Raw genomic sequence first — 18,496 nt, 5'->3', positions numbered from 1 at the left:
GAAAAGTTATGACCAACCTAGATAGCATATTAAAAAGCAGAGACATTACTTTGCCAACACAAGTCATCTAGTGAAAGCTATGGTCTTTCCAGTAGTCATGTATGGATGTGAGTTGGATTATAAAGAAAGCTGAGCACCAAAGAATTGATGCTTTTGAACTGTGGTGTTGGAGAAGACTCTTGAGAGTCCCTTGGACTGCAAGGAGATCCAACCAGTCCATCCTAAAGGAAATCAGTCCTGAATATCAATTGGAAGGACTAATGCTGAAGCTGAAACTCCAATACTTTGGCCACCTGATGTGAAGAACTGACTCATTTGATAAGACCCTGATGATGGGAAAGATTGAAGGCAGGAGGAGAAGGGGATGACAGAGGATGAGATGGTTGGATGACACCACCAACTCAATAGACATGAGTTTGAGTAAGCTCCAGGAGTTGGTGATGGACAGGGAGGCCTGGCATGGTGCAGTCCATGGGGTCACCAAAAATCGGGCAGGACTGAGCAACTGAACTGAACTGAAGTCTTTCAAGAAAAATAAAACCCTAACAAAGGCACTATCTAGCAATAAATATTCGTCATAGCAGTATATAGGTTTGCGATAAACAGGATTGGGTATTGGGAGAGACCTTGACTTTGAGATTTGATTTCATTGTTGAATTAACTCTTAGTTTAAGTAGGATACAGAGCCTTCATTATCCAGACACTCAATAAAGTTTAGAGTCACTGGATGCCAAAAGTGACTGAGGCACCAAAAAGATTGCAGGAAAACTTTGTTTTTATCCTTCCATTCCAAATTAGGATGAGAATGAACATAATTTACTAGTTATTTTGGGCTGCAAAGACCAAAAGCCAAAAAAAGCTGGGGTGGGGTAGGGGGAGGGCAAGGACAGGCCAGAGTTCATTTGCCGTCATTTAAACATACTCCACTCCAGTATTCTTGCCTGGAAAATCCCATGGACGGAGGAGCCTGGTAGTCTGCAGTCCATGGGGTCGCTAGGAGTCAGACATGACTGAGCGACTTCACTTTCACTTCTCACTTTCATGCATTGGAGAAGGAAATGGCAACCCACTCCAGTGTTCTTGCCTGGAGAATCCCAGGGACGGGGGAGCCTGGTGGGCTGCCGTCCATGGGGTTGCACAGAGTCGGACACGACTGAAGCGACTTAACAGCAGCAGCAAACATATCTATTCATTAACCAAAGGTGGTCCGATCAAACAACAATAGTTAAATTGATTAGACAACCTGTATATAATCAAATGGCAGGAATAAAATATAATAACTTGATTTTTCTTTCTTTTTCATGAATGTTTTGTCTATAAAGACCAACTTTACTGACTGTAGCTGGTTTGTACTATATCCATTTAATCAAACTCCAATAATAAAAACAACTCCATTTCAAAAACTACTATTTCTGGAAGGCTCAGATCTGCATTAAAAGTTTCAGGATAAAACTCTGTGTCTAAAGTCAGCCCCTTGAAACACCCAAAACTTTAGTTTCCACTTAGAATGTACTTAGAGACAACAAATGTTGCCTGTGTTTTTCACTTCGAGGGAGCAGACTAAAGATTTCAAAACCCTTCATTCGGTAAAGTAGTTATCCCAGCTGAAGAACAAAGCAGCCCAGGACCTCTCTCCCAGCCACAGCGAATAAACAAGAAAGAGGAACAGCTTTATAAAGAAAACAAACCCAACTATCCTCCCCTTCTGCTTTCTTCATCCTACTTGGCAGAATATCAGAGTTTTGAGGAAGATTTTGGAATATAAAAGATTTGTGCCTAAGATAAAACTTAAATTTTGCTGAGGCTTAGCACTAAGTCCCTTCCAGAAGGCAGTTTTTATTTTAACATTTCAGAAAGAAACTTCAAACTTTTCTACAGCAATTTAAATCACATATTAAAAACTGTATTATCAATAATTCATTTCCAGTGAATGTTCTTTCTCAGAGAATGCTTTAATTTCATACAATATTGCATGATCAATCATTTGTTTCTATTAAACTTTATTTTATATTTTAGTATAGTTGATTAACAATGTTCTGAAAATTTCAGGTGTACAGCAAGGTGATTCAGTTATACACATCCATATATCTATTCTTTTTCATTTTCCCATGTAGGCTGTTGCATAATTTTGAGCCGGCACCCTGTGCTATACAAGAGGTCCTTGTTGCTTATCCATTTTAAATATAGCAGTGTGTACATATCTATCCCAAACTCAGTAACCATCATTTGTTTCTGATTTGAGATCATCTCATTTCAAATTGATAAATTTATTTGCAACTGGTTTTTGGGGGCTTCAGACAATTACTTCATAAATCATGTTCCTGTGTAAAAACCACATCCATTTTCCTCCATCAAGAGCAATGAGATTTTTATAGGAAAGAATCCAGGCGCAAAAGCAAGTATTTGAGTGATGATTTATATTTCCATTTTACATAGACATTAACTACAAACTGAGCTTGTTACCCAGTTGAACAGTAACCATAGAGGGTAAGGGGGGAATGACTATGCCTATATTACTAATAGGCCCCACCCTGGATTAAGTGTCTACACCAAGCTAGAATACATCACAGTCACATAGGGTGGAGACATGTTCCTAACTGCTGTCCTCTCAAGGTAAGTTTTTGTTGCCTGGCTTTGAGCCCTCTAAGCAAACAAAAGTTGTTCTACTTGTTTGTAATCCATGCTGAATGAAAACCTCAAGTACTATGTTCCTTTCCTTGTCTCCCCCATCCCATAAGACTTCATTAACCAAACAAACCTGTTTTCAGATGATTTTTAGTATGTAATAGGGAAGAGTGGATTTTACTACTTATCATCCACAAATGGGCCAAAATTACCAAAAGACTTGAAAGTTGGCATAATTACAGTTTATCTAAATAAAACACATGCAGTCATTTTCTGGAACCGACAGAAGGGCATGAGTTATAGCACCACCTGAAACTGTGGACAAGGCAGATACATGTTGAAGCCTAAATTAATAGATGCTGAGCAATAGCTAACAGCCCAAGCATAGGAGATCAGCTTTAATGAGATTAACTCTTAGACTACCGTCATACCTTTACTCAACTTAAACACAAGGCCAGGTGTGAGCTTTTTTAATCCTCCCTTATGCACATTGGACATATTAAAGGAAGAGAGGGGATGATATCAGGTAAATACAGGTGGAGCCAATGCAAATTTTGTGGATTGGTGATTATTGCCCTGAGTCAAAAGATTTGGAAGGAATACATGATCAAGGCTGCAGTGGCAGCAGTGGCTGTAGTGGCACTCTGCTCCCTTCCATGGCTTGATGCTGATTTTCATCATCTTTATCACAGATGTGCAGCATGTGCCTAAAACCAAGTGGTTCTCATGTCAACACACATTAGAACCACTTGGGGAGCTGTGAAATTTCCCATTCCCCAGGTGCCGCCACAGATGAATGAAGTCAATATTTCTGGAGGTGGGGCCCAGACATTTGTATTTTTTAAAAGTCTGCAGGTTATTCCAATGTGCAGCCGAGGTTGAGAACTACAGGTCTAAATGTTGTGATTCACAAGAATTCAAAGCAACATAATAAGGGGAAAGGGGAAGCTCCCCCTCCTCCCACCTTCCATGGAACTAACCGGAAGGTCAGTTGGCTTCCTGCCTTGGGATCGCTACCTTACAACTAGGGCTATGAGGACACTGGCTTCCCTTTAGAGAAAACAGTCAACATTGAATGGGTATTTACTGATACTTTGTGCCAGGCATTGTGTGTAAAGCTCTTCATGTGCTCTGTCTGATTTAATCCTTGTGACATCCCTATGAGATATCTATTAGTCATTGCCTTTTACTGAGGAGGAAACTGAGGCACAGACAGGTGAAGTGATTTTCCTAAGGTCACCCAGCTGCTACTCTTCACTCTTCTGAAACTAAAAAAAATACTTGGTCTTTCATGTACTGTCTAGAGGCCTGGGTTCTCTTTGGTCACATTGTTTTCCTAGCTAAAAAGGTTTCTTCTCTCTGAAGGGAGCCATACAGTCTACCCTCATCAATAATGATGCATTAGAACAAAAATGTCAGCATAAATCCACCAAATATCACCTATGTCTATATATGCAATTTACTACAACTTTAAGCAACTCCTCGTCACGAGTTACATTTTTCCAAACATTTTGCAGTTATCCATCTTTCAACTGTGGCCTTCGGGTAGGGAACCAAACTTGGGAAACATAGTAGAAAAGAATCTGTCAAGAAAATCCACATTTGAGATGGAGAGCTGAAAGCCAAGATTCCAGAGAGGTCGGTTACGTTCCCTTACCTTTTGGCAACTCTAACTGGCTACCAGTCCCAAACTTAATAATGAGAATCTATTGCAAAAAGAAATATTCATTTCCTAGAGTCAGTGATCTTGCATTGTTACAATGACTGGTAAATTTTTCTAGGATATTGTGTCCCGAAAATCAAGGCTGAAGCAGAGGGAATGAACAAATTCCATTTCTAACAGCGCCCCACTGTGCTGGACATGTGTGAAGGATGGCCCCAGGATGCCAGATCAGATTGTTGTATGGTGAGTTGCAGTGAGGCAACCCCAAGCAGGGACAGCAGAAGAAAACCCATTAAAGCAGCTCTAAAGCCCCACTTCAAACAATGGGGCCGAGCTGCGGGCAGCAGGAAACAAACAGCAGGCAGGCTGGGCTGGCTAAGGCAATAAGGGAGTGCTGGAGGGGGTTGTTTTCTGAGCTCCAGGATGACCTCAGGTCTCAGAGGCAGAGTCCCAATCAACCACACTATCGGCACAGCTGCAATTGTGACTCAAAAACAGTCTTTGTGTGTACAGTGGTCCACGGACTGGAAAGGGCTGATGTTGTCACCCTGGTCTTTTGAGCCCCATCTGTGCTCACAGATAACAATCCCCATTAGTAATATTATCTTCAAATGTGTGTAGAACATCAGCATAAATATAGCTAACATACCATTTCCGTGAATACAAATAGAGTGGCAAGACCTGTACCTGGAGGATAATAATCTGTGATATCTTTTCATTTTGAAAATGGATTTCTTTTGCAGTACAGCCATTAAAAAAAAATCTATCTGCATATAAGAGAAAAATATTAGCAGTAGGCACACTCAAATGTTAGCCATGTTTATCTCTGGCTCTTGGAAGAACAGATGAGTTTTAAACATATTTTCTTTTGTTTGCTTGTATTTTCTAAATTTCCTAAAAATAAACATGTATTCCTTAGCTATTTTCTAAAATTTCAAAGAGTTTTTGGCTATCATAGATTTTTTTTCCCCAAAATGAAAACAAACAAACAACTTAGGAGTGTCTTAATTTGTCCTCTAAGATGTCATTTGAGAAAGGGATTTGCATGTCTAAAGATAGAGCATGACACAATATATTCCTGTACCCTTTTGGGGGAAAAAGATTCTATAAATAAATCCCAAGACTCCCTTTGGCAGGGACTCAATATCCCTAATAGAGCCAGTCCTAAACTCTAAAAGAAGAGTTGGCCAGAACACCAATTATATTGAATTTTAGAATCCTGGCATATAAGAAACATTCACTTTTTTTTCTTGACTATTGGAATCTTACCTTGGAACAATACCCAGGGTTTGGTTTGTCATCCTCTACAAAGAGGGAGGCAGTGGCATGCAAGAGCCAACTCAAGATTCTGGATTGTATGCATCTCTTCTGAACTCTGCATTTAGTGACATCACACTGAGAACTTGAAATCAGCTTTGGTAGGAGTATTTATATTGTGGAAATTGGCAAATGCTACGAAATAGGGCTTTCCCCTCTTTCCATAGAGAGCCGGTTGTTGTTAAACATGGGAATATCTAACCTCCCCTCCTAATTCAGCAGAACCATTGTTTGTCCAATGATTGAACTGGGAATGAAAACTTTTATGTGTATGAAGCAAAACTACACTGTTGTAAAAGCTACAGAAGCTGAGTTCAACTCAAGTTGAGCTCTTGGATCTGCCATTAGTGAGCCAGAGCACGTCACTGCCCTTCCTGTACCTCCGTTCTTTCATCTCTACTGTAGGAGGACCAGACCATGATGTCTAATCTCTTCTAAACAGGGACAGCTTGTAATTCTAAGGTGAAGAGGTAGTGGCTAGAGGTTCACACTCTGGAGAGAAGACAGCCCTGGGTTTATTTTTCTCTATTTTCTCTTTTATTGAATGACAGCCCTCAGTTTAAATCTTGGCTCCGCCTTCACTAGCATCTGTGTGACCTCAGGCAAGTTACCTAACCTCTCTGAGTCCCCATTTCCTCATCTGAAAAATAATGATGATAATAATAATACCTTCATTATAGGGCTGTTGTTAGGATTAGATGAGATCATTCTCAGCTGTCCTAGTAGTGGGCACCAATAAACTCTATTATTATTAAACCTGTTCCCACTTGGCCCTGACACAAAATGCCTTAGAACTATAGGGATTGCTAAGATATCTGTGAGATGGTGCCCAGGCTCTGTCAGATATTATAATCTGTTACAAAGCAATCAGTACTGGAAACAGTGGTAGAGCATCACTTGAAGTAATAATGTAGATAATAAATGGGAGATGGAGGCCTAATATTTATTGGCCCCATGCTAGGCCTTTCATGCATGCTTTATCTTGTCTAATGCTCACACTCCCTTGGGCAAACCAGGTGTTTTTCTGTTTGGGGTTTTTTCCTTTCTACAGACGTGGATGCATGCATGCATGCTCAGTCACTCAGTCGTGTCTGACTCTTTGCGACCCCAGGGACTGTAGCCTGCCAGGCTCCTCTGTCTATGGAATTTTCCAGGCAAGAATACCGGAGTGGGTTGCCATTTCCTACCCCAGGGGATCTTCCTGACCCAGGGATCAAACACACATCTCCTGCATTGGCAGGCAGATTCTTTATCACTGCTCCACCTATACTGAAGTTCAGAGATGTTAGATAACGCTCAAGGATCTACAGTTAATAATTGGCAGGGCCAGAAATCCTCTCTCCCAAAAACAAATAACCCAGATATCTCCTGAAAGTGCTGGAAGACTATATTTTTTCAGAAACATAAATATCAGAGCAATTTTGTTGATTAGAAGGTACAGAGGTAGATAAAAAGGAACTCTGCAACACAAATACTGTCATGGATCTGAAAAATAAAATCTGCAATATGTAAGAACTGGTGAAGTGTGGTGGTAGCTAATGCCAATAATTTTTCTAAAACATCACCTAGGGACTTCCCTTGTGGTCCAGTGGTTAGGATTCCATGCTCCCAATGCCAGGGCCCAGGTTCGATCCCTGGTTGGGGAACTAAGGTCCCATGAGCCACATGGCAAGGCCAGAAAAATAAATATAATAAAATTTAACAATCACCTAATTCAAGAATAGTATTTTCGATAATTTGCAGTTTCATTTTCTCTCTAAGTATTTTGGGATAGGATCATTCCTATATATTTCTAGTAGGGCAGTGGTTCTCAGAATCTGGACCTTAAACCAGCAACATCAGCATCACCTAAAAACTTACGGAAAATGCAAATTCTCAGGCCCCCAAAATTGGGAGCCAACCCCCTTCTCCTCAGTTCTCCCATGTTCAGAGTGTTTCTGAGGCATATACAATCTGAGAACCAGAGCTGTAGGTGTAGGTGGAAAGAATGAAAAACAATTAAAATGTCTCAAGAAATCTTTACATATAAATATATTGCCCTGACATGCTTATGGGTGGTGACAGTGTCTTTAAAGTGCTACAGCTTCAAGAAAGATTTAAATCACTCATTGTTCTATAGTAACAACTAAATCTTGCTGAACACTGAGCTTCCCATCTTTCTGCCACACATCCCACTCTCCCCAAAAGCACCTATAATAGATTTTTTTGAAGGAGTGGTTTCTGAAAATAAGTGATGTTCAAAGGACCTTGGTACTCAGTACTGACTTTGTCTCTACTCTGGGGGCAATGAGAAGGCGAAGAGCACCTGCAGGTGACTGGCAAAACAAACCCCGCCTTTTCACGAGCGAGACCTCAAGGCTTTCACCAGCAATGAGCTGGGAAAGTTTTGCTTACATTATAGAGCCTTAGCAGGGACTGTCAATCCCTCTGAAATGGCTTCTGTTCTGACACTTAGTTCTCCATTTCTTCCACAAGGAGTTCTGCTGCAGCCAAGGTGAGCCTCAGGGCACTCATAAGTTCTCAGGTGCACATTCTAGCACCTTGACGTTGCTTCCAGTCACATGACTGTCATCCCCTAAAGAATTGTGCCCTATTGACAGCTTATTATGTTACAAAGGTGAAATTAAATGAATCTTTGTACTCAAAAAATATAATAACCACTGTTAGAGATGTCAACAGTGGCAGGGGATCGTCCAGTGGATATGACTGTGCCCTTCCAATGCAGGCGGCCTGGGTTCCAGCAATGGTTGACAAATTAAGAACCCGTGTGCCATGGAGCGTGGCCAAAAACAAACAAAAAATGTTAACAGCAGCTATTTGGTGGGGAGAGGGATGGTCTTTTTTAAATATATATATTTATCTGCATTTTTTGATTTAAAAATATTTTGTAACAAGTATAATTTAATTTTTAAATTTGAGGTTTAAACATAAAAATAAGCAGTATTCAGGAATTCCCCAGTGGTCCAGTGCTTACCACTTGGTGCTTTCACTGCTGAGGGCCCAGGTTCGATCCCTAATCTGGGAACTAAGATCCTGTAAGCTATGCAGTCCATAGGGTTGCAAAGAGTCAGACACTACTGAGTGACTGAGCACACACACACACACACACACAGAAGCAAGAGAGTAAAACAAGATATCTATATATTTATTGCACAAGGCTTGTAATCAGAGATCATTTCTGCCAGAGAGCACATGGCAGGTAAAATATGCTTTGCAAATTGCCTGGATAATTGCCATCATATTATAAGACCTCTTCTTCCTTGATCAAGGTGGAATGGTTTTTGGTACATAGAAATCATGGTCAGAACCCTCTGGCCTGTGGTCCTTGCTTTGCACTTAGGTGAGCACAGGCATTAGGAGGAGTATTTATAAGGCTGTCATGGAATGCATGTGAGCATGTGTGCACATGTGCATGTCTGCCTGCATACATGCATGCATGCTTCTTATGTGGCTGTCACTCCTGTCTTCTTTCCTCTATCTCAGGATAGAAAGGGAGAGACACACTTCACCCATAAGAGACAAATTCTAAAATGTGTTAATGTGAATGCAATTCAACATTTTACTCTGGAGGATGTGAATAATAAAGTGCTACCCTAAAAAGTGAACTTTTACTTGGCCAGGAATCAAGGAGTCAATTTGCTTTGTATCCATGCCTCACAGAATCCTCATGACAAAGCTTTGAGGAAGATGGTAATCTCCTAATGGCCAAAAAACCATATTCCTAGAGGAATTAACTATGAACAGGTCCCATATGTAGAGCACTTACTATCTGTCTGGCACTGGGCTACATGCTTTCTATATATTATCTCATTGAATCCTCACTATTCCAATCTGGGTTGAGAATAGTCTGGAATGTTCAGTGGTATGCCAGGTAGTCCCTGAAAGTCCCAGCAGCATAAACGTGGTACCCTCTTTGGAGAGGTGACTTTGACTATAATCATTATTTTAAATACAAACACAGTTACATTATGGATGAGATTACAGAGCAGGTCTGCATTTAAAGCATAAGCATCAAACTTATGGGAAGTGCTTTGGGCCACCATGCCATGGTCCCTAAGGAATATATATATATATATATATATGCTTACTAATCTCTGCTGTTGGCATCACACTCTGCCATACTGCTTCTAAACAAGGCAATTTTTGTCTCTCATTTTATGTGATTTGCTAGAACTTGGGTTCCTTGTGAGAATGTCTTAATGAAGGGAGTATGTATGGTTTGCTTTCCTCTTATCTATTACTTCCCTGTGGAATCCTATAGTTTCCTTGGCATCAGAGTGATGGCCACTGATTAAAGAGGTGATAAGTTTTCTGACAGGCTGTTGAGCTGCACAGCATAGTGGTGGCAAGAAGTAAAAAAGACCAGACAAAGCCACAGTCCTCAGTGTTTCTAGATCCCAATGCCCTTCCCTCTAAGGCTTATGTTGTACTCCTCAGGGCAGCGACAAGTCAGGTCTCCTGAGAAGTTCCTTCTCAGTTGTAATCAAGTAAGCCTCCTTCTCTCTGCCTGATTATCACTTCCCAAACAACCCCCCAATTCATCTTCTCTTTTTATTAAGGAAGGCAATGAAAACAGGCTTTCGTATATAGAATACCTCCTGGCCAGCCTTGCTAGATGGTGGTCATTTCTGCCTCTCTGGCCCTGGGATACATGTGAATCAACCTATAGTTCATTTATGAGTCTCCAAATATTTGAATACCTGTATGGAGGCTTTGTGTTGAGCCTTAGCAGAATGAAAAGAAGATTAGGATAAAAGGCTAATGGAATTCGCAACACCAAGAGATCACTTCCCACCGAGGTGGCCTTTCAATGGGCTTTAAAGGATGGGAAGAATTTCATTAGCTAGAGATTCTAGGGTGAGGGAGAGGCATTCCAGAGGGAAGGAACAGCATAAGCAAACATTTGGTGGGGGAAGGGTTGGTGGGAAAGATTGAACCAAAAAAGCACAGGGAATAACCAGGAAATGCAAGATAAGTACTCCAGGATGTCTGAGATTAGGGTATATTTTTGAATGGGTGGGAAAGCAAACTAAAAGATAGATCTTGAAAGGGTTTTAGTGTCAGGCTTAAGGGTTTGACTGGCAAGGAAGCACCATTAAAGGTTTGGACAGAAAGCAATGCTATCAGAGAGGTGATTTAGAAACATTAATACAAGAGAGTGGGAAAATGAGAGAAACCCCATTTTCTCAGATGAGACAGGGCAACATGCTATATAGGATTCAAAAGGAATGTTAAGATAGGGTCTTCTCCCTCAAGAAGCATATACTCAGATAAACTGAAACTAACAAACACCATTAAACAATTCCATGCTACTCAGTTCACTTCTACCATATAAGTGCTTTATTGTAGAACACTGACTGTAACAACTTCTGAACACACATTTTGCCCCCACAAATGTTATTTTATGACAACTATTACAAGCACATTGCAGCTCTGACATTTTTAAAATATTTAAATTTGTTTATTTTTAATTGAAGGATAATTGCCTTACAGTATTGTGTTGGTTTCTGCCAAACATCAACATGAATCAGCCAGTCCTGACTTTTGAAACTTGCAACCTGGAACCCTTCCTTCTTTCCTCATATTAACATATCCTTATTCATCAGAGAGGAAAACAAAGACTTTCCAACAGTAGCCTTGTTTTTTTTTTTTTTTGTTTTGTTTTAGGATGATCTTTAGCTTCTCTTTCCTCACTACATTTAACAAACTAGACCTTTATAGGGTAGCAAGACCTCGAAGCTGCCATAGTCACCCCTCTCCACTCTTAAATCACCTGTGCTAATTTGCTGACCAGGCTTCTGAGGTTACAAGCAAATATCATTCAGGAAGAAAAACATGCCATCTCTATGGAAACCTGAAAGTTTGAGAGGGAGCCCACCTTAAAATAACCAAACAATGGTCTCTTTGAGAAGTCTCCAAGGGCCTGAGTTAGAAAATCTGTATTAAGAGTTTGGCTGTTGTTAGTGTATGCACTTCTCAAACCCACAAGTATAAGCCTTAACTCTTGAAATTGCTATGCAAATGGTTTCTTTTCTTTCCATATCTCATTGACATATAGAGTTTTGATGACAAAAAAAGAGTAAGTTCATTCATATAGTGGATAATTATTGAGCACCTGCTGCGTGCAAATCATGTGCTAAATGCTCTTGAGATACTATAATAAAAATGGCAAGGTCTGTCCAGAGAGGGGAGCAGGAGGCAGTGACCAACATTATCAGGTACTCATTTGGCAAAGACCCCTGTAGGAGACACTGGCATTGCAAAAATCATATGCTTTGATTTTCTAAGCCAGTGCTAATGACATTCTCTCTTCTATTCCCACCTAAACCATTGAAAATGTGCAAAACACTTCAGTATTTTAGGATCCAAAGTGTATCTTGCTACTGTTTCTTTTACCTTGAAGCACATAAAGGTTCTTTGACAGAAAAGGTTGCTTGAAAATAGAGTAACTGTATTTGTTTATTCATTCAACACATATTAATTGAACTCTGCCTTGTGCTATGCCACCTGATGCAAAGAACTGACTCATTTGAAAAGACCCTGATGCTGGGAAAGATGGAAGGCAGGAGGAGAAAGGGATGACAGAGAATGAGATGGCTGGATGGCATCCCTGACTCAATGGACATGAGTTTGAGTAAATTCCGGGGGTTGATGATAGACAGGGAGGCCTGGCATGCTGCAGTCCATGGGGTCACAAACAGTCAGATATGACTGAGTGACTGAACTGAACTGAGTGTGCTATGCAGTACCAGACAGATACAGTGGTGAACAGGGCAGATAAGGACCCTGGCCTCATGGAACTTATGTTCTAGTGAGAATATTCAGATCATATGTAAACGTGGAAACCAAATGCTTTCAGAGAGTGGATATAGACAGTTAAGGGAATCACATGGTGATATAATAGTGCATGGCAGGGAGGGACCTAGCACACAGCAGGTGGACAGGGGAGGTATCCATCAGGGATGACATTAGAATGAACATGTGTATGCTGTAAATAGCCATGAATATCATGTAGGAAAGAAAGTTATGGAGACAGGAAAGAGCAAATACACAGTTTCAGAGGCAAATAATAATATTAACTCTGGGACTGGCACTGTTCAAATGCTTTACTGTTGAAATCATTTAATTCTCACCAGAACACCCTGAGGTAGATACTATGAATAACCCATTTTCAGAGATGGAAATGAAGACAAAGAGAAGCTGCAAGACTAGCCTAAAGTCAATAGCTATTATAGGGGAGAGTTGGGTTGGGAGTTTGGGGTTAGCAGATTTTGCAAACTATTGTCAGGGGAGTGTGTAATTCCTTGGTTCTGTCTTGTCACAACAAAAATTTGAAGCGACAGACATTAAAGCCCTCAGAAGGTGTCCCAGGTCTTGGACAGACCATGTTATAGTTCTTGGACAGATCAGTGTTACAGCTTCGTGTTAGAGCTCAGTTTTATTTAGAAAATAAAAGGAAAATACATCCTTGAGGCATGAGAGCATGCTGACTCAAAAGACACGAAGAGAAGAGAGCCCCGGCCCGTTGGCTCCTCTTTTTATATGTTTTTTCCTCCCCGTGGGCCTGCCCTATATAAATTGGGCTAGCCAGGAGTGCTGTTTTTTCTACCAGAGGTCCTCACTCCGGTCCTCAGACCTTCCTTTGTTCTATTTTTGCAGGCTTTTCCCTTCCTTGTCTTTTAGCCACCGCCATTCTGGACTCCTTTCTCCTATTCTAACTACCTAACTACCTATCATATATAGAATGAATGAATAAACAATATAGAATGAATAAACAATAAGGTCCTATAGTATATAGCACAGGGAACTATATTCAATATCCTGTGATAAACCATAATGGAAAAGAATGTGAAAAGAATGTATGTATGTATAACAATCACTTTGTTGTACAGCAGAAATTAACACCACATTGTAAATCAACTATATGTGTGTATGCTCAGTCGCTAAGTTGTGTCCAACTCTTTGCAGCCCTATAGACTGTAGCCTGCCAGGCTCTTCTGCCCATGGGATACCAGGCAAGAATACTGGAGCCAGTTGCCATTTCCTTCACCAGGGGATCTTCCTGACCCAGGGATCAAACTCGCGTCTCCTGCATTGGCAGGTATGTTCTTTACCACTGAGCCACCAGAATCTGCCTGCAAATGTAGGAGATGCGGGTTCAATCCCTGGGTTGAGAAGATCTCCTGGTGAAGGAAATAACAACTTGCTCCAGTATTCTTGACAGGGAAATCCCATGGGCAGAGGAACCTGGCAGGATACAGTCCATAGGGTCACAAAAGAGTCCAACATGACTTAGTGACTAAAGAACAACAAATAAACTATACTTCCATAAAATAAAAGCTTTTAAAAAGTCAGTACCTATTAAATGACATGACTAGGATCGAAATCTAGGCAATCCTGCTCCATAGCCTATATCTAAACCATACGGCGGGGGATATGTGCAAGCAATATAAGAATCTATCCTTAAGAGTTTAAATTTGCATTAACACACACTGAAAAGTCTTACAAAGCAAGCTAGGAAGTTATGGGGATAGCCCAAGTAGCTGGGATCCTAAAAAAAATGTTTGAACTACAAAATAACTCACTTTATAGTGAATCAGATTTAAAATGTGCGATATTGATCTATGGAGTTGTGCCTCAGCATCCAGACTTAAACTTTTCTAAAACATTCAGAAGTATCAGAAAAAGGGCAGGAAATATCAGAATATAGGAATATTAACCCTTTTCACAAACAACAGCCATAAAACCCAAGCTCCTATCACCTGGCTGAAGAGCTCTCCAAGAAAAACAGCCTGATTAAACGAGATAAGTGTAAAGAAGCTGGCAACATGTCATCAGTGCAGACAGTCAGTTCAGGGGTGTAACTGTCATTCTTCATTTCCCTGGAATTTTTCATCTGCAATACTTATCTATTAAAATAGTAAGAGCAGAAGTAGCAGTTTTTTGTCTGAAAAAACTCAAAAATGCCTGCAAACATGAACATACTGTCTTCATGATATAATATCAAAGTATAGAAAAGTCTTTTCAATTCCTTTAGGAAAAAAAAGTTTTCTTTTAAATTTATTTTTAATTGGAAGAAAATTGCTTTACCATGTTGTGTTGGTTTCTGCCATACAACAATGTGAATCAGCCATAAGTATACCGAATCCCCTCCCTCTTAAAAGAAGGTTTTTGAAGTCTAAATACTTTTGTCCACATCACCTCATACTAGACTGTCCTTTATTCCTTTTCAGTTGTATCATGCTCTTTAGTATTATCTTCTAAATGTACATCTATACAAACAGACAAGTCTCAATAATTCATTCAGTGAATGCTTACAATGATGGGCAGAGAGTTTGAAAATACACAGGACTGGGACAAGAGTAAAAGGAATGTTGGAGCTGGAAGACATCTGGTAGTTTTATCATTGTACACCCTGGGAACTAGATTATACAAGATCCAAAAGGCTCCTCTACTGGCTGTTTCACAGTCTGTGGCCTGGAGCTGGGTGATTTCTCAATAAAGACCTGATAGACTGATTTCACTCCATGCTGGTTTTGGCCCTCAAATGTCATTCCAACAGATTCTTTACCGTCTGAGCCAGTTAGCAGATCTGTAATTAAATCAGCCAAACCTGGAAAAAATTATTAAGTGCCTACTAGGTGCCTGTTCTGTTTCAGAACTCAATACAAGTTCATAGCTTGAAGTGGGAGCAGTGTATCAAAATGGAATGCAAGATGGTGGGGAGTAGGTATGAGTGAGCCAATGTATACTATTTATTTCAAATGCACACGTGGTCAGGAAAATTAAATGACAGAGGCTGTCATCATTTGCCTCTGGGAAGTACAAGTTTCAGGGAAACACTACCTGCATATTTGGAGTCAAGGAAATAAAAGAATCCCCATGTTCATATCTTCCTTGTGTCATCAACAGATGTGACCTAGAAGTGCTATATTCTGAGCAGCTGCTAGAATACTCGACACAGCTGGACAAAATCCATTAAACTTCAAGAGCAAAGTATTTCTGAGCACCCTAACCAGCTGGGCCAATCATATTTGGAGGCAACCAGATGTTTTGGTCTGTGTGCTGGCTACCATAAAATACCCCTACCCAACTGTTAAATAATCCCAAATTCTAGAGATCTATCCCATTTTCATTTCAACTGCTTGTGTCCCTATATCCTTTCATTCCTGCCAACTGTGAGTCTCATTTTTCTACTCTGCTTAACTACAACTCTCCTCAACATGAAGTTCTCAACTGATTCATTTACTATCTCCTCTGCACATGGTGCTGTTGGGAACACAATGATACATCACTTAAAGCAGTACTAGGCTCTGTCTCTCAGGAGCTTGCAAACTACTAATATTTGGGAGATAAGAATGACTCACACGAGAAGACTATTTGAATTTACTGCCCTGAAGGATGACATGCCAAATGAGAATGCAGGCAGGTATATAAGATTTCAGAAAAGGAAACAGATTGATATTTGGGGGTAAATATAGTCAGGGCAGTTTCAAATTGGAGTTGTCACCTGAACTCTGGAAGGACCAGTGGGTTGTGATTAAAGAAGGAGGAGGACTTTATAAGCAAGGAGGGATGAGAATGATTCATGGGAGAGAGAAGGAACGGATGAGTCTGGAAAACTAGTCTGGGGCCAGATCAGGGAGGTCTTGTTTTCCTGGTAAATGATCTGACTCTCATCCTATAGGAACCTGAAAAGTCAGGGTTATCAGGACAAGTCTCTTGGATTTTCAAACATTGCTTTATTATTTTTAATTTTGTGGAAACCAGTCCCCATGACCTCTCCATGCAGTATTTAATCATTTTTCTGCTGTCACTTTTAATTCCATTTTTGAGGATATTTTCCCCTCTGGTTGATGAAAATAATATATTTATGGTACAAACTCTCAGCTTCAATGCCTTTATCCCTTAGCAGTCACAACCTGAAAAGTTGCTAATGTCTATTACACTGCATTCAGTTTAATTAACTGTACAAATAGATTGATTCTCTAATACAAAATATTATCTGGAGAGAGAAATAAAAGGATAGGGAAGGAAGCTATGAGAAGCAGAAGCCAGAAGACAAATTTATCTCACTCAGGAAGCCATACTGGTTATCATAACAATAACAAATATTTATAGAGGGCTTTCATCCTGAAGAATCCCAGAGCCCCAGAGCAATGAACACTTGCAATAAATAGATTAAAGGAGCTACTCAGCCATCCAAGAGAGGAAGCCCTCTCTCCCAGGCCCAGTGCAGTAAGTCATTCCTAGGACAGCACTCGATTGTAGCCAAGGGATTTTAAAGGAAGCTGGAGGAACTTCCAAGTGATAAAACCTGGACAGCATGCATAAAGAACACCCCAGAATCTTTCACAGGAGAGCTCCTAGGAGCAACAGGCATGCCCATAGTCAGCTTAAGTCTCTTGTGTTAAGATCACAGCAGCTTCAGAGGCAAGTAAAACTTCACTGATTTGAGATAGATGCAGTCACAAATACCATGAGATACTGTTTTATATTGTGAAACCATAGATTTACCTTACTAACACATACTTCTCAATAAATTAATAAAATAAAATATTTGGTGGAGGATATTAGAGAAAGGCTTACTATCTCTTCAGAAATTCAAGCCACACCATTAATAATGAAGTACATGTTTTTCTGGTTCCATTCCTTGATCTAACGTAAGTAGCCATGTGATCTTGGACAAGTCATTTGGCATCTCTGTATTTCAATTTCATCAAACTAGTTGTGTGTGTGTGTGTGAGAGAGAGAGAGAGAGAGAGAGAGAGAGAGAGAGAAGGGGAGGGTGGGGGAGGAAGAGAGGGAGGAGAGAGGGAGGGAGAGAGAGAGAGAGAACGAACACGTATTACATAATTCTAACTCTTTTTCCTGCCTTCATGGAGTGGCCACAGGTCATTTGGCTAAAGGCCCCCTTTGGAAACCTGAGAAATACAATTTACTAGGAGGCACAGAGCTCCTTACATAGAAGTTTAAGAAAAAAAAATTTAAAGAGAAGCAGATTACAAGACTGTAGAACTTCAACCAATGGGTAAAATCTACAGACGTTAAGACACTGATGTGTGAACGTGGGCATAAACTAGACAGTAAATGTCACTTAGTCCAGTGATTTTACAATGACTCCTTGGAGAATCAGGCTTCTTCGAGAGCATCTCAGGGGTCACCAAGGGAACCAATCTAATGCTGAAATGTCCTCTACAACATCTTCCCTGCTTTTGAAAAACATCCAGCCTATGTTGGCATCACTGCAGTGACTGAGAGCAATGGAATTGTACTCAGCTACAAAAAAGAACAACATAATGCTATTTGCAGCAACATGGATGAACCTAGAGGCTATCATACTAAGTGAAGTAAGTCAGATAAAGACAAATGTCATTTGATATTGCTTATATGTGAAATATAAAAAAAATCATGCAAATGAACTTATTTACAAAACAGAAACAGACTCACAGACATAGAAAACAAATTTGTTTGTAATTACCAAAGGGAAAAGGGAAGAGGGGAGAAATAAATTGGGAGTTTGGGATTAACAGATACCAATGACTATATATAAAATAGGTAAACAACAAGGTCCTACTGCAAAGGACAGGAAACTATATTCAATATCTTGTAAGAAACTATAATGGAAAAGCATATGTAAAAAGAGGGCCTTCAAGTGCTCTTCACATCAGATATTCTGTATGGGTTTCAATGACATAATAACCCACATTTTATACAGATCAATTTATTCTGAGCCTTTAAGTTGTGCTTTAAATTGACTGTTCTGATTGGAAGCTCTCTTCAGTCAGGCACACTTTCCTTCCCCACCATGGCAGCCTCTTGACAATCCTAATCAAGACTGCAGAATCCAGAGCAAATAAAAGGTCATTTTGCCTAACCCTTAAAGAGATT

General features: G+C 40.1%; 1 protein-coding gene and 1 non-coding gene across 3 annotated transcripts in view; one reads left to right on the top strand and one right to left on the bottom strand.

The window, feature by feature from the left end:
• The window catches only part of COL4A6 (collagen type IV alpha 6 chain), a 337,499-nt gene that overhangs the window by 229,883 nt on the left and 89,120 nt on the right, over positions 1-18,496 (bottom strand). The gene's annotated exons all lie outside the window — the stretch shown is intronic.
• TRNAS-CGA (transfer RNA serine (anticodon CGA)) lies at positions 7,180-7,251 on the top strand. Its single transcript has one exon. It is a non-coding gene; the product is annotated as a tRNA-Ser (tRNA).

The sequence above is a fragment of the Bos grunniens genome, chromosome X, assembly GCF_055505025.1.
Source record: "Bos grunniens cultivar Pamir isolate PY7600 chromosome X, Bosgru_T2T1.0, whole genome shotgun sequence".
Classification (NCBI taxonomy): Eukaryota; Metazoa; Chordata; class Mammalia; order Artiodactyla; family Bovidae; genus Bos; species Bos grunniens.
The sequence above is the reverse complement of the archived record's forward strand: the minus strand, read 5'-3'. Positions and strand labels throughout refer to the sequence as shown.